Source organism: Megascapheus bottae, chromosome 12, assembly GCF_031878675.1.
Source record: "Megascapheus bottae isolate mThoBot1 chromosome 12, mThoBot2.hap1, whole genome shotgun sequence".
In the NCBI taxonomy this organism is placed as follows: domain Eukaryota; kingdom Metazoa; phylum Chordata; class Mammalia; order Rodentia; family Geomyidae; genus Megascapheus; species Megascapheus bottae.
The window spans coordinates 26,756,645-26,784,359 of record NC_143520.1 but is presented as its reverse complement, the minus strand read 5'-3'; the positions used below and the strand labels follow the sequence as shown (position 1 = coordinate 26,784,359).

General features: G+C 39.8%; 1 protein-coding gene and 1 pseudogene across 2 annotated transcripts in view; one reads left to right on the top strand and one right to left on the bottom strand.

The window, feature by feature from the left end:
• Positions 1-27,715, bottom strand: part of Cacnb4 (calcium voltage-gated channel auxiliary subunit beta 4) — a 244,120-nt gene that overhangs the window by 143,338 nt on the left and 73,067 nt on the right. The gene's annotated exons all lie outside the window — the stretch shown is intronic.
• LOC150056363 (farnesyl pyrophosphate synthase pseudogene) lies at positions 12,641-18,578 on the top strand (annotated as a pseudogene).

Sequence of the window (27,715 nt, the reverse complement as noted above, 5' to 3'; positions counted from 1 at the left end):
TTACAGCTCTCAAGTGCTGGCTGTTACACACACACACACTCACACTCACACTCCCCCCCCTCAAAACTGGGGATACCAAGATCAGCATGGCATGACTGCACCTCCCCCACAAAGCAGACTGAAGGACAATGTGCCAGCAGCCATGGAGCTCCTGAAGGCAGGACTTGAACCAAGGAGATGATTGCAATCAAAAACCTTACATTTTGAGAAATTTCCATGTGAGCTGGGGAGTAATTTGATTCCTTTATCTGCAAGACTTCAGCAGGAGTGGGAGGCAGGAAAGGGGGAAGGAAAGGAACACATTCACTCAGAGAGCATGACAGAAATGAATCCTCTGCCAACTTACTACTTGGCCTTGGGCAAATCGCCTCTCCAGAAGTTGGGACTCCTTCAGATCTATTATCCCAAGTTTTCTATAGGGTGGGTTTTGGGGTTTTTCTCTATGTAACCTCTTATTCAAAATCTTTCAATTGGGCTGGGAGCGTGGCCTAGTGGTAGAGTGCTGGCCTAGCACGCACAAAGTCCCGGGTTCAATTCCTTGGTACCACAGGCAGAAGTGGCTCTGTGGCTCGAGTGGTAGTGCTAGGCTTGAACAAAAAGTGTCCAAGGACAGTGCCCAAGCCCTCAGTTCAAGCCCCAGGACTGGCAAAAAAAAAAAATCTTTCAATGCCTTTTCATTGTTCTTAACACAAAGACCCAGGCCATACCATGACCTAACTTGGTCCTAATAGTTCTCTTCTTGTATCCTTCATTTTGCTTATCTGTCCCCTCTACAGCAAACCCAGCCTCTTCAGGCACATCACACTCTCTCTTACTACCAAGTCCCTTGTCTAGAATATTATACTTCTTCCCAACAGGCACACATCAGTGAGATGGATGAATTAAGATCCATGTCTCAAATGTGAGTGAAGGATTGACCCCTCCACCTTGTTTTCCTAGGTGCACACAGATATCAGGCAAGCCATCAATGATCTACAGACTGTCTGACACAGGCAAGGCAACCCACCTAAGCCCAGCTGTAAACACTCCATTGTGGGCTCAGCTGAGAAGTCCCCCACCTCCCTAGTCCCAATGGCTTTTTCATTATCCCCTACCTTCCTGCTAGACCTGATAAAAACCCAATTCCTAAACCTCTTACTTTGCATAGAGGAAAGGCTGTACTTGCTGCTATATCTCAATAAACAGTCCTCACCTTCTCCTCCATTTTCCTAACAGTGAGTTCTATGGGAAGACAGACCAGGTAGCTTTTATTCACCACCATAGGCCCATAGCCTGACATAGTGCCACATATATGGATGCATTGTCATAAATATATCAACAATTCTTGCCTTCCTTGTCTATGTCTGCACGTTGGCTGACAAAACAGTATAGAGAATAACAAAAAACTCACAAAGTTTCTATATCCTAGAGATCCTTTCATTTAGCGTCCTACTACATAGCCTTTTGTATCAAGGTTTTGCTCTGTTGCAAATCTCTGCTAGGAGAGCCCAAGGTTTCTACTGATTATGACAAATGAGGGAAACCATTGAACCTAAGTTCCTTTGAGTCTGGCTTACTTTACTTAATATGATCTTTTCTAAGACTTTCCATTTCCTAACAAATGGGGCGATGTCATTCTTTCTGACAGCAGCATAGAATTCCATTGTGTACAAATACCACATCTTGTTGATCCACTCATCAACTGAGGGACATCTAGGTTGGTTCCATATCTTTGCTATGGTGAATAGTGCTGCAATGAACATTGTTGTGCTGGTGGATTTAGTATGTCTTTGTTTCTGGATGATTGGTTAAATGCCAAGTAGTGGAATTGCTGGGTCATAGGGGAGCTCTATGTTTAGTCTTTTGAGGAACTGCCATACTGCTTTCCATAGTGGTTGAACGAGTTTGCACTCCCACCAACAGTGCAGTAGTGATCCCTCCTGGCCACATCCCCTCCAGCATCTGTTATTAGTTTTATTGATCCTGGCCATTCTAACTGGAGTGAGGTGGAATCTTAGAGTTGTTTTGATTTGCATTTCTTTTATGACCAGAGATGTCGAGCATTTCTTCATGTGTCTATAGGCCATTTTTGTTTCTTCTTCAGAGAAGACTCTCTTTAAGTCTTTGGCCCATCTTTTAATGGGATGGTTGTTACTTTGGAGATTAGTTTTGGAGTGATTCAATTTTTTGAGCTGTTGATATATTTTAGATATGAGGCCTTTGTCTGTTGTATGGTTGGTGAAGATCTTCTCCCACTCTGTAGGCTTCCTAATTAATTTACTAGCTATGTCCTTTGCCATACAAAAGCTCTGCAGTTTAATGCAGTCCCACTTATCCAGCCTTTCTCTGATTTGTTGTGATTCTTGGTCCTTATTAAGAAAGTTTCGACCTGTGCCAAGGAGGTCTAGTGTATCTCCTATTCCTTCTTGTAAAGTTTTCAGAGTGTCAGCTTTTACCTCCAGGTCTTTGATCCATTTGGAATTAATTCTAGTACAGGGTGACAAAGAAGGAAAGGATCTCTAGGATATAGAAACATAAGCCATATAATGAATGATTGTTGTTCTTAAGGTACTAGGTACTCATCTCTTTTGCTGTCCCTTGGTTATCTCATATTGTTACACTATCTCACTTTGTTACCTGATATATCGGATATATTTGTATTTGGTTATTTGAAATTGGATAGGGAACAGGGGGAAAACAAGATGAGGGGTGGGAGTAGGGGGGAGGGAAATGGGGACCAAGACATGTGAAAGGGTTTCAATGTATGGGAATTAATACACCATCTATCTGGCAAATATCATGTAACCCTTCTATTAATTACAATAAAAAATATATGAAAAAAAAGCCCGAGGACAATGCTCAGGTCCTGAGTACAGGTCCCAGTACTGGAGAAAGATGGAGAGAGAATGAGAGAGAGAGAGAGAGAGAGAGAGAGAGAGAGAGAGAGAGAGAGAGAGAGAGAGAGAGAGAGAGAGAGAGAGAGAGAGAGAGAGAGAGAGAGAGAGAGAGAGAGAGAGAGAGAGAGAGAGAGAGAGAGAGAGAGAGAGAGAGAGAGGACAGAACCATTTTGTTTAAATCAAAATGGATCATGGATTTTAAAATATAAAACTGTAATACTTTTTTGTGGTAAAAGAAAAAACATAACACTCAGGATCTATGCCTAGGACAAGAATGCTTGAAACTAAAAGCAATCTGAATAAAAGAAAAGATAGATAAATTGAAACTCACCAAAATTAAAAACTATTGCTATTTAAGACTCTGTTCAAAGGATAACAAGCCTGCTACAAACTAGTAGAAAGAAACACAAAAGTGTATCTAGTTGCTGGAGGGGATGTGGCCAGGAGGGATCATTACTACACTGTTGGTGGGAGTGCAAACTCGTTCAACCACTATGGAAAGCAGTATGGCAGTTCCTCAAAAGACTAAACATAGAGCTCCTCTATGACCCAGCAATTCCACTACTAGGCATCTACCCAATTGTCCAGAAACAAGGACATACTAAATCCACTAGCACAACAATGTTCATTGCAGCACCATTTACCATAACGAAGATATGGAACCAACCCAGATGTCCCTCAGTTGATGAGTGGATCAACAAGATGTGGTATTTATACACAATGGAATTCTATGCTGCTGTCAGAAAGAATGACATTGCCCCATTTGTTAGGAAATGGAAAGACTTAGAAAAGATCATATTAAGTGAAGTAAGCCAGACTCAAAGGAACATAGGCTCAATGGTTTCCCTCATTTGTCATAATCAGTAGAAACCTTGGGCTCTCCTAGCAGAGATTTGCAATAGAGCAAAACCTAGATACATAAGGCCATATAGTATGACACTAAATGAAAGGACCTCTAGGATATTGAAACAAAAGCCATATAATGAGTGACTGTTGTCCTTAATGTACTATGTTATCGCTCATCTCTTTTGCTGTCCCTTGGTTATCTCATATTGTTACAGTATCTCACTTTGTTATCTGATATATTGGATATATTTGTATTTGGATATTTGAAATTGGATAAGGAAGGGGGGAAAAGAAGATGAGAGGTGGGGGTGGAGGGAGGGAAATGGGGACCAAGATATGAGAAAGGGTATCAATGTATGTGAAGTAATGCACCTTCTATCTGGTGAATATAATGTAACCCTTCTATTAATTACAATAAAAATATATGAAAAAAACTCACAAAGTAAAGCAAGAGTACTTTGCAGAGCTAAGAAAATGAAAAATATAAGTATCCCTAGAGGGTCCTCACCATGTTCTCTTCATGCCCTGATAGGGATATCAGTTCTGTTCAGTTCCAATTCTGACAAATTAAGCAACATACATAAGATATAGAGAACACTACATCAGCAGTATCTTTCTTTCAAAGTAAACATAATTTACAATGTGCTGATAGAAAGTTCTTTGTTATAGTTTAGTGGTAGAGACAAGATCTTACAATCTTCCATACCTGTGTTTTACATGATGGCCACTCTAGAAGGCTGCTAACCATCTCCACTGTACCACTCTCACCCCTGGCTTTTTCAATTTGATGGATTCGTTCTTTCCTTAAGTCCAATGTAAATCATTGAGACTTCCCTCAGACCTCAAGGAACTCTGTTTTCCCTTTCCTCTCCCAGTGGGTTAGCCCCATTGACTGGGATTTATCTAGTAGACATGTTTCTTCCACAAGATGGACAACTCAAAAGCAACATCCTTCATTTCATAGAAAAGCCTGAACAAACATCCACTGCAAAAACCAAACAGAAAGCAGGAAAGTCACATTTTGATCCTGATGTCCTATCTTCCATCATAATTCATGCTATCTCCTCCAGCAGATGTTTGGGACCTTTCAATAAAGTCAACAAAGAAGAGATTGATACTGCATCTGACTTTGTTACCTGGTATATTGTATATATGTTTATTTGTTTATTTGAAATAGGGAAGGGAAGGGGAAAAAATAGGATGACTAGAAGGGGATGAGGGAGGAAAAGGGGGAAAAAAACATGAGAAGAGGTATCACTGTTTGAGAAGTAATGTACCCACTACCTGATGAATGTAACTGTAACCCCTCTATACATTACTCCAATAAAATACAATAAAAAGATATTTATCTTTTTATAGATCTTTATATATGTGTATGTATGTGTGTGTGTGTGTGTATATATATATATATATATATATATATATTGAGCTCGAAATTTAAGTCAATTCCAAAGCTTCTCAGGATTTAGAAAAGAAATCGCAAATTGAAAAAAGGTGTGAGAACTCAGATGAAGGCTAGACTCCTGTCAGTGGTAAAGGCTCTGGTTTGGCAGACTCTGGACAAAGGGATATTGGTGAAGAATGGGTGGAAATCAACATTAGGAGTTGCAATGGTTCCCAAAACTTGTTCTTGGAAAAATACCTATTTCTCTGTAGGGAAAAAAAAAGTATCAGGTTACATATCTCTCAAAATCTAAACTGAGCCAGGCACAGCGACTCATGACTGTAATCGTAGCTACTCAGGAGGCTGAGATCTGAGGATCTTGGTTCAAAGCCAGCCCGGGCACTAAAGCATCTAAAGCTGAGAATCTTTTCTTTTGGGGAGGTGGGTCATGGGGCCTGAATTCTGGGCCTGGGTGCTGTCCCTGAGCTCTTCAGCTCAAGGCTATCACTCTACCCTTGAGCCACAGCCCCACTTCCCATTTTCTAGTGATTGATTGAAGATAAGCATCTCTCGGCTTTCCTGGATTGGCTTTGAACCACGATCCTCAGATCTCAGCCTCCTGAGTAGCTAGGATTACAGGCATAAGCCATGCCCTGGCAGTTCCTAAGACTCTTATTTCTGATTAACTACTAGAAAGCAGGAAGTGGGGCTGTGATTCAAGGGGTAGGGCAGTAGTCTTGAGCTAAAGAGCTCGGGGACAGCGCCTAGGCCCAGGGGTAGCGTGGTAACCTTGTGCTGAAGAGCTCAGGGGCAGTACCCAGGCCCAGAGTTCAAGCCCCTTGACCCACCAAAACAAACAAACAAACAAAAAAGCGAAGCTGTTCTTCCTAGTTTGTCAATATTCTTCCTATTACTCTTTTCTGGCTGGTGCCAAATATAAGAGATTGTGCCCTGGTGCCTAATATAATAAGAGAATCTAGAAGTTCAAAAATACACTGAAAGGGGACAACTAGGCTATCTGGCATAGATGACCATTACAATAACATTGAGAGGACCATTACTGTCAAATTCAGTCACGCTGATGTGAAGCTTTAGTAGGGGCAAGCATGTTAGAAACTTACAAGGATTGGAAAATCTGGTTGACTTAAAAATTCTGTTTAGAGTAGCAACACTCATTCTAGACCCCTCCTTCAGATGGACCTAGAACCATTAACGTACTGGTAGACTTGGACAGGATTATCTGAGGCAGTAGATTAATCTTAAACTTCAGGCTATCTTATTTCAGTATCTGCAACTCCAGGACAGAGTGATAGTTTGGGTGCATATAGTGCTAAGAGTTACTACTCTGTAGCAAAGATAACTAATATTCTTAGTGCCCCTTCTCCGTTTCTTCCATTAAAAATAAACCCAGTTCTACCTCCAATTTAGCAAGGTATATGACTCTTGGACTAGAAACTGAATTTCACAGTCTTTTCTGACACTAGATGAGACCTTTCTTTTCCCCTTTGGCCAGAATGGAAGTAAAAGTAATGTGTTCGACTTATGCACATACCATTAAAAGGATACTGACTGCCTCTCATATATTTTCTTTCCTGTTCTTTAAGATGTGTTCCTGAGGAGCCAACTTCAATGAAAAATAGGATAAATAAGTCTCTGCATCATTAGATGAAAGAGGAAGATATGTCTATTTTATTAGATTACTTCGTTTATTAGGGGATCTTTTATTGCAGTAGCTCAATGTAACTAATACTAGCTACAAAAGTAAAACTGGTTATTAGAACATGAATAGATAATCAGAAAAAAAAGTATCCAGACAAAGGATTTCACTAATGTATATTCTTTCTCCTAACCCTTCTTCCTTAAGAAGTTCCAAGATGGTGGTCAGTGATAGAAAACTCTCCCTCACTCTCCATCCATATTAAAAATAAAACAAACACAGAACATAACTTTAAGCTATGTAATGTGGCTCACACAATCCTAGTTGCTTCAGCCATGAAAATCAGGAAGATCATAGTTGAAGGCTATCCTTGGCAAAAATAAATAAATAAATAAATAAATCTGTGAGACTCCATCTTAAAATGTAAGAGCTGATAAGATTCAATGAAATGAACTCTGGGATGTGGAAACAAGAGGTTTATCATGTGTGATTGTTGTTCTTAATGTACTATGTTATTTGTCTTCTCTCTTTTTTTTTGCCCTTATAGCTACTCTCATATTGTTACTGTATCTGACTTTGTTACCTAGCATATTGCATATGTTTGTTTATTTGAAATAGGAGAGGGAAGGGGGAAAGCAAGATGATTTGGAGGGGGTAAGGGGAGGGAAAAGGGGACAAAAACATGAGAAGGGGTATCAATGTACAAGAAGTAATGCTCCTACTACCTGATGAACATAACTATAACCCCTCTATACATTATCCTGACAATAAAAGAAAAAATAAGGAAGAGCTGGTGAGCACTAGCCTTGAGCTGAAGAGATCAGGGACAGATTCTAGGCCCAGAGTTGAAGCTTCATAATAAAAAGAAAAAAAAAAAAGATTTTGGGCTAGGAGTGTGGCCTAGTGGTAGAGTGCTTGCCTAGGATGCATGAAGCCCTGAGTTCACTCCCTCAGTACCACAGACACATAAAAAGCTTGAAGTGGTACTGTGGCTCAAGTGGTAGAGTGACAGTGCCCAGGCCCTGAGTTCAGGCCCCAGGGCTGGCAAAAAAAAAAAAAAACAAGCAAACAAACATATGGAAGAACTAGATATAGTGATACTAGCCTGTTACCCCAACTAGGGCAAAAAGTGGAAAATAGGAGGATCTGGTTCAGGCACATTTCTGGGCAGGAAGTCGGATCTTATCTCAAAAATAACCAGTGGAAAGAGCTGGAAGTGTTGCCTAGTGGTAGAGTGCTCACCTAGCATGCATGAAGCCCTGGGTTCATACAGAGAAAAATCCAGAAGTGACACTGTGGCTCAAGTGGCAGGGCACTAGCCTTGTGCAAAAATAGTAATAATAATAATAATAATAGCAACAACAAGTATAAAAGACAAGATAGGGCTCAGCTCATCCTTACCCTTAGTTCAAATCCTTGTATTGCCCATCCCCATCTCCCCCACCCCAACAAAAAAACTGAGTAAAAATTAGAACATCAGCATGTACAGCTGATTTTTTTTCTGAAATCGCTTTTGAGTTATAACCATACACACACAAATTGCCAATTTTGCACTACTTTTCAAAGCCCAAGTGATTTAAAAGAAATAGTAAATTCTTGAGTTTCTGAATTTAAGTAAGCCACTGTAAAGAGAGAAGGACTCAACAACACCTTTTAGCAAAGCCCATAGGATTTCCTCCTGAAGACTTAAGACTTCCAATACCATTTATTTTTTGGTTCTTAGTTTGCTTGGTCATTTCCTTTGCAGTACTGAATGGAAAATTGGCTTCAGTACTAAATCTGAAACCTTTCCTCAAGAGGCCCAAATGGAACAAACTGAATTACTTGATCTAAGTTTCAAGTCTCAGAAGTGATCCTGGCATCAAATATCAAGAAAAATAACAATCATTTCAATAGAAAACAGATTTGAGGAACAAATAAAAACAATGTACAGCTGTACTGATTAAAAATAGAGGAAATTGTGAAGTGTAAGCTTGTAGGTATGTCTCATAAAAAAAAAAGCATAAATGAACCATAGACTTTAGCAACACACACACACACACACATACATACACACACACACACACACACACACACACAGCACAAAGTTGTATGGCATTAAATTTTTCTTAATGGAAAATCAGTTTTCACATAGTTAAGAAGGACAGACTGAAGAATTAAAAGTAGCCATTTCCAGATAAAAATGTGACTGCTATGTACCTTTCAGCACCCGACACTTACCACATTTCTGAACACTGTGTGGGAGAAGAAGCTATAAATACATCTTGACCCTCTGGTCTTGTCTACCTCAGAAATCTATTTTCTTTTAAAACTAGGAAGGGCAGTAGTATTACAGTTTTCAAAAGCAGTAGTTTAAACAAATTATTTCTAAGAGTCTCTTGTAGTCTTTCAACATCAAATAAGCTTTAAATAAATATACAATGTACAAAACAGAAAAGTAGTAACTAGTTTCTCATACTGCTCCTTGTATGTAGGGCTCCTCTGATAACCACCTATTGAAACTTATGGTTCTCATGAACATGGAGTTTTGTTTTTTTTTTAACATAGTATCATGTAACGAAAGATATACTAATAAATATTAAGGTCCATTCTAGAAAATAACTATATTATTTGTAAATATGGAGATTTACCTAATTAATTGAGAAATTGTGAACTTTTCTCAACCATTTGCCTTAAAACTTGCAATTAATGTCTTGAATTAAAGGGCAGAGGGAGGCAGATGGCCTGTGGGCCTTAACTAATGTAGGTTGACTTCTGAAAAGGATATCTATTACAATAGTAAGACATTAACAAACAAGCAGCTATGGAAATCTAACTTAAAAACCAGTACAGAACAAGAGCGAGGACTCAATATTTGCATACCCAATGCTATGGACATGGTATTGGAAATATAAACACAACTACATAGACATAAAAACCTATGACTCCATAGATATAATGTTTTATTTCATAAACTAATATGTATCTATGATATATAAATCCTTAGCCTAATTTTGATTATGTTCTAAAAACTAAGTGCTAGTGATTATATATAGAGATTCCCTTCTTGAACACTTGTCTGTTAAATATGTCATTTGAAATATGATGTAAAAATCAATGTTAGTAAATTCTTTAATAAAAAATTTTAAAAATAGAATAATGAAACTGATGAAAAGCTGTTTTGAAAAAGGGAGTAAGGAATTAAAAAAAATCTTTTAGTAAAAATAAAACAAATACCTTATATGCATGTATGGAAATATCACAATTGATCCTCTTTGTATAATTCACCTACACTGATAATAAATGCTAGCTACTGGAAGAGGTGACATTATTGAAAAAAGAACTGTCCCCCCCAAAATGTACTCACTACCTGACTTAAGAAAAGATAACTCTTCTGTACATCACCTTTATAACAACAGTAAAAATATTAATTAACCCCCCCCAAAAAAACAGTACAGAGCCTTGAGAAACCCCAAGGACAGTGTTCAGGCCCTGAGTCCAAGCAAAGAAAGAAAAAAAGAAAAGAAAAGCAGCACAGTTTTCCATCACCATCTCTGTGGCACTGTGGCAGAGCGCTACCCTTAAGCAAAAACTATTCAAGGACAGTGCCCAGGCCCTGAGTTCAAGCCCAACCAACAAAAAATAAAATAATAATAATTATAAAATTATAAAATATGATTAAGGATAATGCTTTGAAAATTTCCATCTTCTTTGTTTACTTTGTTTTACATTTGGAGCATGTTATATGTAAATTTTTGTATTCTCTAGGCAATTATGCCATAAGCCTTCTTTACATTACTAAAATTTCCTTATAAACAGTTATACAATATTGCATCATACAGATGCATTATGCACTTAGCATTATTTTGCTGATAAGAATAATGTTGAAATAATAATAGTCCACAATTCAGATTCTTTTGGGGGGCTATTTTCCCAGAGATTCTTAGGCCAAAACATAAAAAGGTTGTGAAGCCTCTTGATCACATGTCATATTCTGTAAAGAAAAAACTATACCAATCTACCTACCTAGTAGTTAAGTGTAAAGTGCAGGCTCACAGCCTTTTCTTGGCCAATGGAATGAGTGAGGACCTGCGGGTCTAATTTTTAATTTGTTGCTTTTATTTGAAATAAATAGCCTCTCAGTAGTTTTCATATTTTGCTAATGAACATATATATACATATTTATAACATTTTTATAAACAGCTAATTTACAGAGCAAGGAATTTTCATAACTAAATAAAGACTATGATAGTCCTGCCTCCTCCACTTTTTCTAGAAAGTCAGGTGAGTGCTCTCAAACATGGCCAGAACCTCCCCAGAAGGATTAAAAATCCAAATTTTCTCCAGAAACTCAAAGTCAGTGATTCAAGAAGTTCAGTCAGGGACTTAAGAAGTTCCATAATCCTCCTTTCCTAAAAATTCCACAGGCATTGTATTAGGATACTAAAGTGCCAGAGAAGACCACTGAGCTGAGACTACATTTTGAGATACCATATCCATTGAAGGGATGAGCTATTGGCTGCATAGAATGTAGGAAATGTAAAGGAGAGTTTTATTTTATTCCACAACTCTGACCTCACATCCATGAAGCATCTTATTCACCCAGTGAGGTCTCCTTCTCCATGGTGACACAACATTGCTCATAGTTGTTAGTCTCATTTCTAAGAATATTCTTGCTTTATGTGAAAAGGAAGCAGTCTAAGTATTGCTATACCTTTCATTTATATGCCCAACATTTGGCAGAAGTGTTAATGTGGTAACAAGGACGAGCAACTGCTTTGCATTCACAGCATGATACTTCTTCCAACTCAAAGACAAGCACCTGTGTTCTATGGACCAGAGATTTGTGTTTGTGTTTTCAGTAACTTTAGTAGGTGATGTTTACACAACTAAGAAGCCCCAGAAAACACTTCAATCCTGAGCTCTACTCCCATCTCCAGTCTACCACTTTACCTCTCATCCAGTGTTAAGTTGAAAACCATACTGAAAAAGTCTGGGGCTAGTGATAGTGTGTCATATTTGGTTAATTTGACTACATGACATGGTCACAGGATGTACCCTCAGCTCCCTCTCAGACTTGGGTTAACTAACACTCCAACCAAGGAAAATATAAGGAGAGAGGGCCTGAAATTAGAAAGAAAAGTTCTCTGCATGGAGGCTCTCAGATGATCCCATTGGCTAGGATGTACTAGCTGAACGGCCCAGTGCAATCACTCAGCTAAGCACTGCTTGAGATGACATCCTACCACCAGACTCATGGCTCACTGAGGGCCATAACTTGAGCTATTATAAATTATCAGCACAAAATATCTGCCAGACTTGTTCCTGATATTGTTCCTTTTCCTCTCAGGTGCTGAATATGGTCCTCCAATACCACCATAGAGACCATTCTGGGAGAAGAGATGGATGGAGAACTCAATCACTGACCATCAGCACTCACAAAACTGCTGGGTCAGGTAGCATGAGTAAAGTGAGATCCAAGAGAAAGCTGCTAAAGGACAATGCAATCCAGTTTTCCAGTAAGAAAAGTAAAGAACCAACTTTCAAAACTGGATAAAGTAAGAATACCACTGAGTTATTTTATCTTTCTTGCAAATAACCTCTACAATGTAATGCATCAGCACAACCATGCCAACCACCTTGGGCTCTTGGTACAAACTAATTGACAAGGATGAATAGGCTGTTTGAACTTCAAAAATTAAAACTTTATATGGCAATGAATATTCTTTATGGTACAGGATTGCAGCTCACGGGTGCTTCAACTTCTGGACTTGGCTGGATGCAGAGAAGCAGCGTGAACACTATTTCACTCTGCTCATTTCTCTCTGGGGACTATTTTTCTTGATTGTGGATTGTTTCTAAAGTACACATTATCAAAAAAAAAACCTTAGGACAGAAAAACCTAGATGTTACTAAGCATAACAAAACTCTGATGACGCACCCCTAAGTAGAAGATAAAAGCCTTAAGAAGTGCACCAAACTTGGGAGTTCAGAATTAACAAAGCAGGACACATACCCAAAAGTATCTTCACAAGGTCACACGTTCACACCTCTGCACAAGCTGTATCATAGCAAATCACCATGCTAGCACTTTCTCCCCTCTTCACTTTTTCATTTTTTTTTCTAAATTTAGTGCCATTACAAATGCTGCCAACTCAGATAATTCAGTACCTATGCGCACGGAGAATGAATCATAGATTCCATGAAACCCATTACTGTAAAAGCCTTCTATTTCCACATATAATGACATTGTCTCAGTCACTATGTGTCAAAAGCTATTGTTCATTCTTGAGAATTTACATATCTGGATAAATCTGCGTCAAACAGTTCTAACTTATAGAAAGTAGACTTCTCTTGTTTTAAATAAAGCCTATTTTATTATATTAATTGTACAAAGGTGCTTCACTGTGAGATTTCCATACATACATATAATTTAATCATATAGCATCCTCTCTATTATATACTCATGTCTCCTTAGTTTTTTTAAGAATTTTACTGGTTTCATTATTCTGTTTTGAAATCACAACTCCACAAATGTACCTTATGCATTTGTTTTATTACCAAATAATGTTCTTAACATAAATGCACTTCTATTAAGTTCTGATGAAAACAATTCTATATTAAAACAATCTACAAACAAGATTCAATTGAAATCTTCATGAGAGTTGTAATTGCTCACCTGTAAATTAACGATTCTAATTTTTCTCCAAATAAAAGTCACAGAGGACAACAGTAGCAAAGAGACAAAGTTCTCTGCTTCTCTTTCTAAATGTCCCTACTTCTTTACCCTGCTGAGCCCTCCCGGCCCTGACTGTCCCCCATTTTATCACGTGTATCATTTTTCCTATGTTCATGTCTCCTGCTTCCTGGGGCATGTAAACACTTTCCTGCCTTATTATGAAATGGGTAACACACTGAGAAAAATGTGGGATACTACCTCACAACTTTAGGCTTCAACTGGGCTCTAAGTATTGTTGAGACTGATTTTGCACTGCTATCAAAACATATAATACACTAATGGCTTAAAAAAAACATACTTTCCGGGTAAGATCTCTTGATACAATTCACACACACACACACACACACACACACACACAAACACACACACACACACACACACACACACACGACAGAAAAGTAAAACAGGTTCAAATTGGGGCCGGTACCAATGGGAGGGACAAGAGCAATTGGAGAGTATAAATGAGGATGAATACAGTTAATGTACTTAGGAAGCCTACAAAACAAACAAACAAACAAACAAACAAACAAAGCACTATAACGTGTTGAAATGTCCTAAGAAGAATAAAGGAAAGAAAATGAAAAGTGATTGAAAGAATAAAGTTGGTTGCAGTATATTTTTACCTTTTGTGGAACTGTTACAATGAATCCTGCCTCTTTGTATAATAACTGCATGCTAATAAAAATCTTTAAAACACACACACACACACACACACACACACACACACACACACCATATAAAGACCTGTTCCTCTCATTTCTGGAGATGGGGAGGCCAATATGAAGGTGCAAGCTTATTTGGTGCATGGTCAGGACTTGCTTCTTGGCTGGCAAAGTTCGCCTACTCAATATGTCTTCACATTGCATGGAGAGGAAAATATCAATGCCCTTTTGATAAGGCACTGTTGAGGGATCCACCATCCTGAGCTAAATGCCTTCCCAGGCCCCAACTCTAGATGTCCTAACACTGAACTGTACAACTTCAAGATCCTAAGTTTTCGGGAAGACACAAACAGTCAGAAGAACTTTCCAGCACTCTATCCACATCTATTTTCAGTTTTTCCTCAGTCAAATTCACCAATCTCAAGACTCTACCCATCTCTCTTCTTTTGCCATTCACAAATTATCCCACCCTTTCCTCCACAAGAAGTGAACAGAACTGATTTCCTATCCTACCTTGAAATTACACTTCTTGTGTTCATGTACTCTCAAGTACATTTTGAGACAGGTTTTCCCTTGGCAGCCCATGCAGGCCTCAAACTCACCATCTTTCAATATCAGGCTCTGAAAGCTGGAACAATAGGTATGCACCATCACATTCAGCTCTTAAATTTCAACCTATACACCTCTCTTCTGGCTATGACCCTTAACACATAAACATGCTGAAATCAGGCTCCCACCATTCCTTGGTCTTGCCTTCCCTTCTCCAGACAACAACCTATTTCTATGCAGCCAATATCCAAACACTTTATCTGCCATCTATTCATTCTTCCACATTCACTTCATTGTTCACTCTTCCATTCTGGCCTTTATTACCCATCTCTAACATGAACTATTCTCATTAAAGTCACCCATGACCTCTATTACTATCATCCAGCAGAGCCTCTCAGAACACTCTGACCTCCTTTCTGCTAGAAATTCTCCTGTCCTTTGCTGCTTGTGGCAGAGTTCACCCTCTCAGTCATTCTTTCTCAGTTTCTTCTACCTATAGGTTCTTTGTATTAAAGCCACCCCTCAAATATTCCAGAGTTCTACCTCCCATCTTCTGAAATTCCATTAATAAACACATACTGGAGCTCCTGTATCACCTTTGCCACAGCTTTCAAAATCATTCCAGAGGCTGGGAGTTTGGCCTAGTGGAAGAGTGCTTGCAAAGACCCGGGTTCAATTCCTCAGTACCACATACATAGAAAAAAAGCTGGAAGTGGTGCTGAGGCTCAAGTGGTAGAGTGCTAGCCTTGAGAAAGTCCAAGGACAGTGCTCAGGCCCTGAGCTCAAGCCCAGGACGGGCAAAAAAAAAACAACAAAAAAACCATTCCATTGCCTTTGAAACCAAGTCACCATTTGTACAACAGAATGGCACCACTCAGTTTTCTGGTCTGGAAATATGGGGATCATCACTTATTCCCTCCTCCTCTGTCACCACTGAGTCTCATAATTTGTTACTATTCTCCCTAGCAGTGTGTGTGTGTGTGTGTGTGTGTGTGTGTGTGTGTGTGTGTGTATTTTTTAGTCATAGGGATTGAACTCAGGGCTTCATGCTTGCTATGCAAGCACTATATCACTTAAGACACACCCTCATTTTCTTGCCTTTCAGTTTCATTTTGTTTTTGTTAAAAATCTCAGGGTTTTGCCCAGGTCAGCCTTGGATTATGATCCAACTACCTCTGCCTCTCAAGTAACAAGTGGTGAACTATCATATACCAGCTTGCTTTGGAGACCAGGTCTCAGGATATGACCATGTGATGCCACTGGTTCCCTAACAACCACCACTGAGCCTGCTACACAGAAAGTGATACAAATTGAATCACATAGAAGTTTTTACATTTTATGTTGTGGTTTCTTTCTGTTTTTCCCTTTTGTCACTGTTTTTGATTTCTGTATCCTACATCTTGTGTATAAGTTTATCTGGTTTGGGGAGAGGAAGGGGAAGCACAGAAATGGTGGGACAAAGGGTGACCTAATTCCACAGTGATACTCACTAGACACTATGTTGGAAATTAATTTTATACCTTGTGGGGGTCAGGAGAAAACTGGAAGAAAATGAAAGAAGAGGGTCTCTGCTCAAAAAGAAATATATGTACTACCTGACTTTATTTAACTGTAATTCCTGTGTGAATCTTCTTTAAAATTGTGTGTGTGTGTGTGTGTGTGTGTGTGTGTGTGTGTGTGTGAATCACATGGGTACAAAATGAGGATGTATTAGAGGCAGCTAACCAATGGGAGTGAGGAGGATTTTGGAAAAGAAGATAGTTACGGAACATGAACATGATAAAAGAAGCTTCTATGCAAGTATGAAAACTATGAGTACTGAAATATATTGAAGTGGTTTAAAAAGTGGGTTAAAGGATTAAGAGTAATAGAAAAAGTGAATCTGATTAAACTACATTATATTCAGGTATGGAAATACCATAATGAAATCCCTTTGTATAATTAAGATACATTATTTAAAAGCTATTCTGGGAGGGAGGTTGTGATTTGTGTATCTCTACAAAATAACATTTTCTAGTCAGAGAAATTTGCAACAAGTAACTGGTGCAATACAAATTAGGACAAAAAAATCTTTCAACAACAACCGCCTATCTAGAATTATTTATCTTTAAATCTTTGGTTTATGTCAGAACCTACTCACAATAAGGCTCATGGTGCCTCCAACAGTCACTGTCAAACTAACAGTCATGAAGTCTCTTTAGAAGGACAGCTTGGACTCTCAGCATCCTTTCTAACTCAGAGTTCAGCTCTAGATTATACCTAGGACTTAGAATATCATAGTTCCCCTTGGAAATCTGATTTAACTGTTATTCATCAATTAATTAAAATGTACCAGACAGAGGACTGGGGTCTCACAAGGTTGGTCTGCAGTTCTGTCAGGCTATCCATCCATGGTTCTCCCTAGCAAGGCAACCGAAAGGCGGGTTTACTCTCACCTGGCCTGAAGACAGACAATGGTACAGATGATATAGTATTGTCACTTTTTACAAGTTTATATACTTGGTTCTGAATTGGGAGTGGCTGTGAGGTACTAAATTCTAAAAAAAGAAAAAAAAAGTGTACCAAATAGCATGTCAATTACTGACAATGCTTCTTGACACTTGAATGCAGGGCTTCTGAAAATCTTTGTTTTGTTTTGTTTGGACATGACCACAATGAACAATCTTCTCCATCTTTTCCTTTTTCTGGTTTCCAAGCTAATACACACTTATATGTAAAGTTATCTTTCTATACAGGGAATTCAAAGGAGGTATCCTAAGAGAATCTTCTAGTGAGCCTGCATCCCACAATGGAGCATTTTGCTCCTCTCTCAGAATGAATGGTGACCAGAAATCAAATGCTCATGCCCAAGAGGAGCAGGATTTCATCCAGAACTTCTCCCAGATTATCAAGGTGCTGACTGAGGATGAGATAGGACACCCAGGGACAGAGGATGCTGTTGCCTGGCTGAAGGAGGTCGTGGAGTACAAAGCCATCGGAGGCAAGTACAACCAAGGGTTGATGGTGTTGGTAGCATTCTGGGAGCTAGTGGAGCCAAAGAACCAGGATGCTGACCACCTGCAGAGGGCCATGACGGTGGACTGGTGTGTGGAACTGCTGCAAGCTTTCTTACTGGTGGCAGATGACATCATGGACCCTTCCACTACTTGCAGGGGACAGACCTGCTGGTATAAGACGCCTGGCATGGGTTTGAGTGCTGTCCACAATGCTGTGCTTGTGGAAGCATGTATCTACAGCCTGCTGAAGTTCTATTGCCAGGAGTAGCCATATAACTCGAATCTGAATGAGCTCTTCCTGCAGAGTTCCTATCAGAATGAGCTCGGGCAGAGCCTAGATCTCATCACAGCTCCTCAGGACCATGTGGATCTTGGCAGATACATGGAGAAGCGGTATAAATCTATTGTCAAGTACAAGACAGCCTTCTACTCCTTCTGCCTGTCCCTTGCAGCTGGCATGTACATGGCAGGCATGATGGACAGAAGGAACATGCCAATGCCAAAAAGACTCTGCTGAAGATGGGAGAATTCTCTCAGATCCAGGATAATTACCTTGACACCTTTGGGGATCCCAGTGTGATGGGAAAGGTTGGCACTGATATCCAGGACAACAAATGAAGCTGGCTGGCGGTGCAGTGTCTGCAATGGGGAACTCCAGAACAGCACCAGATTTTGCAGGAAAATTACAGGCAGAAGGACCCCAAGAAGGTGGCTCAGGTGAAGGCACTCTACAAGGAGCTGGCCTGACACTCATTTTTTTGCAGTACAAGGAAGACAGTTACAGCCACCTGATGAGTCTCATCCAGCACTATGCTGGCCCCCCCCCCCCACAGCCTGCCATATCCTTGGGACTAGCCAACAAGATTTACAAATGGAAAAAAATGACCTAGAGTCTAAAAGGGCTGGGAGGGAGGGCTGACTTTTCCTCTTCCATGTCCAGATCAAGCTATGTCACTAAACAAGCTTTGAAAACATTCTGCTTCCTAAACTGCAAATGGTTTTTGCAAGCAATGCAAACAGAAAACTTGGTGCTATCAAGTGACACTTCCATCAGCTTCCCAATTCAGTAATGACTGTTTACCTCACACCCACTGTCAGAGTGGAAATAGAGAACCTCACAAGGTTCTCAATTTTGGTACCTTTTTCAGTGTGAGAAGAACAACAAGAACTTGTCTTGAAAAAGGTCAGGAGCAGAGATCATGAGCCAAATTTTAGCATCATTTTACTTGCAAGGCTTTCTCCCCCAAAGCTTTCCTCTTACTTGAAAAAGCATTTCTGATCCCTAACTATATCTAGAAGCATTCTTGGAGACAAAGAAATTTGTAGATCCCATTTATGTTTCACCCATAAAGCCCAGACCTACTTTTGGTGACAAGAAATTGGAGCTTTGAGGCCCAAGAGAGATAGATTATCTTCATGGTAGCTGGTGAATGTTGAGTCATGTTGAGAATGCTGAGTGACTGGAAGGTGCAGAATGCAAATGCAGAAAAGCAAAGAGAAAAAAAGAGGGAAAAAAGCTCAGCTGCAATCCCAGCTACTCAGGAGGCTAAGATCTGAAGATCACAGTTCAAAGGGAGCCTGGGGAAAAAAGTTCCTGAAATTCTCATCCTCAGTTAACCACCAGAAAACCAGAGGTGGTGCTGTAGCTCAATGTGTGAAAGCACTATACTTGAGTGAAAAAACTGAGGAAGAGTGCCCAGGCTGAGTTCAAGCCCCACAGCTGACCAAAAATTAAAACAACAACAAACCCCATACCCTGGAAAACTAATTGCATGAGGAACCAGGTAAGTATTTTGTCTGCCCCCTACCTCTTTCTCTTCACCTGTGAAAAACTAGTAACTACCTGACTGACCATCACCAGACTTTGAGTCAGCAAAGGAGTCAGGCTCTGAGGTCATTTCTTTATCTGCCTAGGTCATTTCCTAAACCACCCTAGTCATGCCCCCCTGAGACAGTGAGAGGTTGCCCAGGCTCTGAGGTCACTTCTGCATCCTCTATGGTCCCCCCTCCCACCTTTCCCTATATAATTTGACTCAACATGTGTCCCTATCTCTTTTTATCTTTTTCTTTCCCCTCTATCTCTGCATTCCTCCATCTCATGTGAGCCAGCAGTTTGCTCTCCCCACCAACAAACTCTTTTCTGCCTGAATCATGTGCAGGTTTCCTTTCTGGAGAACCTACAGTAAGGAATCAGAAATGGAGGTTGGTTCCAGAAGCTCCTTCCTGCATGAAGAGGAATAAGGCAGAAGACTACTTTTATAGGTGAAATGGATAAACCCAAAGAATGCACTTGGGGAAAAAAAAATCAGTCTAGGGCCGGAAGTTTGGCCTAGTGGTAGAGTGCTTGCCTAGCATGCACGAAGACTCGGGTTCAATTCCTCTATACCACATACATTAAAAAAAAAAAAGCCAGAAGTGGTGTTGAGGCTCAAGTGGTAGAGCTCTAGCCTTGAGAAAGTCCAAGGACAGTGCTCTGGCCCTGAGCTCAAGCCCAGGACTGGAAAAAAAATTTTTTTTTAATCAGTCTAATATGTCAAACACTCTGGTACAGTAGTTTAAGTTTCACTCTCTATAAACTGGAAAGAGACCAGGATACCTTTATGACTCCTCAAGTAAGTGCTTGCCTTGTCTACAATTAGCTCTGTCATTTAGGCCAGGTTCCTCCATCCACTGATTCAACCTTTCAAATTCCTCCATGATTGTGTCCAAGTAAAAACGGAAAATACAGTTAGATCTCATAGCATCCAAGTGCGGACTCTACAGAAATTAAATAAGAAGTTACAAAACTTTGCAGAATGACTTTGGATTTTATATTTTCCAACATTGATACACAATTCCTATAATTACTGGCCCAGTGATTTGGCTAGCCCAAATGCCAAAGTAGCCACCAAAGTAACTTTCCCCTCAGACACACACCAGGACAATCACTGGATCCTTTATGTGACAAAAATGAATATGGAACACTCTCATAGGCAGTGACAGTAAACCTTAAGCTAAGGTCATTGGGAGGTCAAATGAGAAAACATCATAGTTGAACTATTTGAATTAGGCATCCTAAATGTTCTGTCATGAGCTCAGCAAAAAAAGGAAGGATAATATAATTGAGTTAGCCAGTGTTAGCAAAAAGGAAAGCATTAAATTTATATGCAAATAATGCCAAGCATAACACCACTAACAGGTATGCTCCATTCAAGTCTATATGCCATTGAGAAGTTGATGGAGCCTGGTAATACTAGCTGGCAGAACCACCCACCAGTGTCTGAAAGTGCTTATCATTGGCTCATGAGAGAACATTTTTCTTTGGACTGGATGACTTCAATTCAATTTGCTCCAGCTCCCCAAATTGTTGTGGTCCTACCAAATTGACAGAGAGCTAACTTCACAAAGAAATCCAGAGCAGTGCAAAGGGAACATTCGCTGTTAGTTAGATGGTTGAAGTGGGTTCCTATTAAGAAGAAAGAAGTCTTCTGTTTTGTTGTTGCTTCTCTAAGTTTACATAGTGACTCCAGCTACAGTGGTCCTACAGATATTTCCTTGGGTTTGAGGAAGGTACTGGCAGTGATAGATACTGAAGGACTTGCCTCTCCCCTCTAGGCCCAGTCTTTTTTTTTTTTCTTTTTCTTTTCTTTTTTTTTATTGTAATTAGTAAAAGGGTTACATATTTGCCAGATGGAAGGTGCATTAATTCACATACATTGATACCCTTTCACATGTCTTGGTACCCATTACCCTCCCCCCCACACTCCCCACCCGTCTTGGTTTTCCACCCTTCCCTATCAAATTTCAAATAACCAAATACAAATAAATTCAATATATCAGATAACAAAGTGAGATACTATAACAATATGAGATAACCAAGGGACAGCAAAGGAGATGAGAGACAACATAGTACATTAAGGACAACAATCATTCATTATATGGCTTTTGTTTCAATATCCTGGAGGTCTTTCAATTAGCTTCATACTATATGGCCTTATGTATCAAGATTTTGCTCTATTGCAGATCTCTGCTAGTAGAGCCCAAGGTTTCTACTGATTATGACGAATGAGGGAAACCATTGAGCCTAAGTTCCTTTGAGTCTGGCTTACTTCACTTAATATGATCTTTTCTAAGTCTTTCCATTTCCTAACAAATGGGGCAATGTCATTCTTTCTGACAGCAGCATAGAATTCCATTGTGTACAAATACCACATCTTGTTGATCCACTCATCAACTGAGGGACATCTAGGTTGGTTCCATATCTTTGCTATGGTGAATAGTGCTGCAATGAACATTGTTGTGCTAGTGGATTTAGTATGCCCTCGTTTCTGGATGGTTGGGTAAATGCCAAGTAGTGGAATTGCTGGGTCATAGGGGAGCTCTATGTTTAGCCTTTTGAGGCACTGCCATACTGCTTTCCATAGTGGTTGAACGAGTTTGCACTCCCACCAACAGTGCAGTAGTGATCCCTCCTGGCCACATCCCCTCCAGCATCTGTCATTATTCGTTTTCCTGATCCTGGCCATTCTAACTGGAGTGAGGTGGAATCTTAGAGTTGTTTTGATTTGCATTTCTTTTATGACCAGAGATGTTCAGCATTTCTTCATGTGTCTATAGGCCATTTTTGTTTCTTCTTCAGAGAAGACTCTCTTTAAGTCTTTGGCCCATCTTTTAATGGGATGGTTGTTACTTTGGAGATTAGTTTTGGAGTGATTCAATTTTTTGAGTTGTTGATATATTTTAGATATGAGGCCTTTGTCCGTTGTTTGGTTGGTGAAGATCTTCTCCCACTCTGTAGGCTTCCTAATTAATTTACTAGCTATGTCCTTTGCCATACAAAAACTCTGCAGTTTAATGCAGTCCCACTTATCCAGCCTTTCTCGGATTTGTTGTGATTCTTGGTCCTTATTAAGAAAGTTTCTACCTATGCCAAGGAGGCCTAGTGTATCTCCTATTCCTTCCTGTAAAGTTTTCAGAGTGTCAGCTTTTACCTCCAGGTCTTTGATCCATTCGGAGTTAATTCTAGTGCAAGGTGACAAAGAAGGATCCAACTTTAGTTTTTCTGCAGGTGCTTAACCAGTTCTGCCAACACAACTTGTTGAAGAGGCTGTCTTTCTTCCATTCTATTTTTTTGGCTCCCTTGTCAAAGATTAGGTGGCCATGGGTCTGTGGTTTAATATCTGGGTCCTCAGTTCTATTCCATTGGTCTTCAGGCCTGTTCTTGTGCCAGTACCAAGCTGTTCTGAGAATTATAGCTCTGTAATAGAGTCTAAAGTTTGGAATTGAAATTCTTCCAGCACTGTTCTTTCTGCTAAGAAGTGTTTTTGCTATGCGGGGTCTTTTATTATTCCATATGCAATTTTGAATTGCCTCTTCTATTTCTTTAAAGAATGCCATTGGGATATTGATGGGTATTGAGTTGAATTTGTAGATAGCCCTTGGCAAGATTGTCATTTTCACAATGTTGATTCTTCCAATCCAGGAGCATGGGAGGTTTTTCCATTTCCTCAGTTCTGCTTTAATTTCCTTTTTTAGGGTTTTAAAGTTTTCATCAAAAAGGTCCTTTACATTCTTAGTTAAGCTAATTCCTAGGTACTTTATTTTCTTTGAGGCTATTGTGAAAGGAGTTGCTTTCCTGATTATTGCCTCGTTCCTCTCACTGTTGGCGTAAAGGAAGGCAGTTGATTTTTGAGGGTTGATTTTATAGCCTGCTACCCTTCCAAAGTTTTGAATCAGCTCAAGGAACTTGGGAGTAGAGTCTATAGGATTCTTTAAATACAGAATCATGTCATCTGCAAAGAAGGATAGTTTTATTTCCTCTTTCCCTACTTGGATCCCCTTTATGCTTGCTTCTTACCTTATTGCACTGGCTAGGAATTCTAATACTATGTTAAAAAGTAGTGGAGAGAGTAGGCCCAGTCTTTTTTATGTATTCAAAGATGGAATATGAAGAACTGATTCCCACCTTATTCCCCCAGATCAAGCAAAACACTAGGTGTGAGCTCACCTGCTTACTTGCAGGCAAGCCACTCTGACTGCAGCTTAGCCATAAGTCCACACCACCCCAGGACATTCCACTCTGGACCTAACTGAAAGTACCCATCCCTAGCCCCCAAGTAACTACAGCCTGATTTTTACTCCTTTATTTCCTTGTTAACACCTATATAAGCTGGACCCCAAATTCAGTCCCTCTCGCAACCTCCATACCCACAGGGAACATCTGTGTCCCTTACTGCCCCTGGCCTAGTCTAATCTAGTCTATTCCTTTTCCGTTCCCCATTTTCCTAACAGATACTAGTCAGACATTTAAAACTCCTCTTGTTTTACAGGCACCACACCAATGGCCAGCTTAAGAGACAGCCTAAAACAATTCAATCACAGTATTTGTTTCTTTTACTCATCTGTTGAACAAAGAACAAACACAACAGTCAGCTTAACTTCCCCTATGTGTTCTCTTGGCTGTGAGTGTCAAGACCCTCACTGACTGCTCAGACAGCCAAGATTAATGGAGCAAGAGCCCCCAAGATGCACTGAAGCTTGGAAGCTCAGAGTAGAGATCTCAGAGGCCTGGAGTGTTAATGCTAGGACAGCCCAAGACATGCCAAGTGACCTTACATAATCCTGGCTTTCTACTGTTTCCATTTACAAACTAGAAAATGTGAGTGGCTGGAAAATAAACAGCCCACTATTCATTGCTGCACCAGGAGTTTTTACCTTTCTTTCCAACCTTAGGGCTGGTATTCCTTTCTATGATTAAGAATATGAAAAACACAAAATTTTTCTTTTTACTTTCTATTGCTTTTGTGTATTATCTTTAAAAGCACTGAAATCTAAACATCTTGCCCAGGAAGCTGAAGAAAAAGAGGGAGAGATAAAGTCATTTAACTATCATCACAAACAGGCCTGGGAAAGCAGCAAGAAATGCTGCATTTTTTACATTGGCAGCTGCTATCTGCAGGTACTTAGAGAAAAAAATAACAAGGACTTAGTCCCTGGAGATGATATATTCCAATGTTTTACTGTTAAAAATAAGTATTTTTGCCTGTAATAGGTTGAATGAGTCTACATCCTCACTCCCCTTGTCCCTATACACACACACACACACACACACACACACACACACAGAAATGCCTACATTCAAATTCCTAGAACCTCTAAGTGTGATCTCATTTAAGTTCCAGATGTTAAAGTGAGGTCATCGTAGGTCCACTGGCTGGATCCTAAATGGAATGAGAGTATCTTTAGTAGGGAAATGAAAAGATAGGAGACACAGAGAAGATGATGTGAAGATAGAAGCTGGAATGATGGATGCACAGGCAAGAAATGACAGAGTGCCATTAGCTACAGGAAGTTAGAATGGCAAGGAACAGAATCTACCTTGAAATCTTCTGAAGGTCTCTCTTATACTGATTTCAGACTTCTGGCCCCTGGAAGTATGAAAAGATAAATGTGGGCTGTTTACATCACCAAGTTTGTGACTCATTTGTTACAACAGTGTCTGGTAACTGATATAGTATCTGACCATGATCAAATTGCTGTTGTCCCTCTATACCATACAAACCATAATTCATGGTGAGGGTGTAGCTCAATAGTAAACAGTAAAGTAGGTGCTATGCATATATACACCCTTACCAAAAAAAAAAAAAAAACCTGATTTTCCTTACTGCTGTTTCTATGTAGACACATGGATGATGCACATAACACATTTTACCCAAATCTGTTTTATTTTCTAGAAATGGAGGTTTTAGTTTACTAAGTAAAACTGGAAAGTATGTGATGAGTAAACACATAGTCCAGTGTCCCAAAACCTGATTCTGTATCTTAACTCTGCCACATCTGATCTGTATGAACTTAAACAAGTTCCCTAAACAGCTTGCAGCCCTCACTGTCTTATTTGTAACTGGGAATATAAGGGCCATTTAACCTGATGGAATTGCCATCAGGTTCAGATTGTAGACCTAAGAGTGACGGAGACTATACAGAAATCCACAGTGCCTGTTGTCCTTGCTCTCAGCAAACAGCCAATCCAGGAGAATCAGTGGTGGACCTGGCTAAGAAGTAACTGTGTCTAATGTAGACTGTCAGGATGCTGAGGCCACAACACAGCCCGATCTATTTTTACAGCTGGCTTATCTCCTGATTTCCAGTCCTGTCTGTGGGAATCAGAACACAAGTGGACAAGCAGACAGACAAGCTTTCTGCTGGGTAAATAAATAAGAAAGTGACAAACCCTCCCACTAAAGTAGAAAACCTTTCCTCTGCAGTTCACTGAGCCTTTTTGCAATAAAAACACAAAGGTTTCTTCTGCTTCTCTGTTACCTTCAGGCCAGTGCTTAAAACTCTCACCCAAAGCAGAGCTCCAAATTAATTTCCAGTACAATTCTTGCAGCTTTAGCCTGGAGAGAAACACTGCCACTAGCTGAGTGGCTTGAGGAAGCAGGTGGGATCAGGACATCTTAATTAATTATTCTCATAATCAATCACTCCAAGGTCTACTCCTTGCGTCCACTTAAGGGTAGTAATCTGTTCCTGCCCACTTCTGGCTAAAGAAAAGGCACTCATTCACTTTAGGCAACTGGTGTTGGCTTCTTTTGGTTTTCTGCCCTGTGTCTCTGAATTCAATCCTATTTTTTTACATCATCCAGAAAATCTTCAAAACTTCCTGTCAGTTGCCTTTGTCAATCTTGTTACTTCTTTTATGATTTCTCTTTTCTCTCTATCTTTAGGGGAAATCCTTTCAATGACATTGTAGAATGAGAAAAATATTTGCACCTTTCCAACATGATAGAAGTGTATCTCTTTTTTTAAAAAAAGTGTGGTAGTCAAAATATATTAATTTTTTTTAAATTTCAGTCTGCTGTCTGTACTAAACTGAAATGTACAGCGGTGGGACCTAAGTATGCAATTTCTTACAGCTCCTTGAAGAAGTTGATGCACAGCCAGAGCTGAGAACCTTCATGTTCAACCTCTTCTGAGTATAATTAAGGCAGCTCATAATGTACAACATAAATCATTAGCAGCCACTTCATTTTGTTTAGGTACCAGGCTATGCCACCCTAAAAGTTAATTAAAAATTACTAACCCAACCCCAGGACATAAGTAGTACTTTGCAATCTACACCCTCTTTTAGGGTATGCTTTGTTAAATAACATTCTCAGTAGGGAATGTCTAGCTAAGATTCTAGTCCCTTTACTCATTTCTTCTTATATACCCTTCGTAATAACACCTCCCATTTACTTCCCTCACAAACCTTTTCAATTAAGGAATTCAAGAGCAGTATGAGAAAGCCAGGTACAGTGCCTCACACCTGGATCCTAGCTACTCAGGAGGCTGAGGATTGTGATTTGAAGCAGCCCAGATAGAAAAATCTATGAACTTCTTATCTTTAATAAACTACTCTGAAAAAAGCTGGAAGATTTCCATTTTGTGCACTAAGAATCTGGGCTAGCCAAGGGCACAGTCAGGAACAGCAGTAGGATTTGAACTCTCACTTTGGACTCAGAGCACATGATCTTAGTCCTCACAAACTTTGTCTGGCTCAGGGCCCAGTGTTAAGTAGAGGAGGAAGGAGATGACAGCAAGAATAAAGCTAAGACTCAGATCCTAAATTCCTGCCCTCCTTTGGGCTACACTCCAGTAAGGGAGATGACACATGAGAGAAAAGTAAAACAAAGAACATGGTCAAGGAAATGACCACTTAGCTAACAAATTGGCCCTGGGGGAATAGCAAGGTGGTTTTGGAGACATTCGGATAAGGAGTTTAGGAAGGGTGGATCTGGTAGGCCTGTTGAGCAGAATGTAAGAAGATGTAAGAAGTCACTGGGTGCTCACAGGTTAGGTAGGATGAAAATATAAAGCTAATACAGAGATATGTGTCACATGGTTTCTAGCTAAGTGCAGCAATATATACTTGTAGTCCCAGATACTTGTGAGGCTGAAGCAGGAAGATCATTTGATGCCAGGAAATTGGCTTCTATCATCTTGCCAGTGGTCCATGACATACCAAAGCTTTCACACACAGTGCTTCACTGGGAGCAGAGCTGCCCTC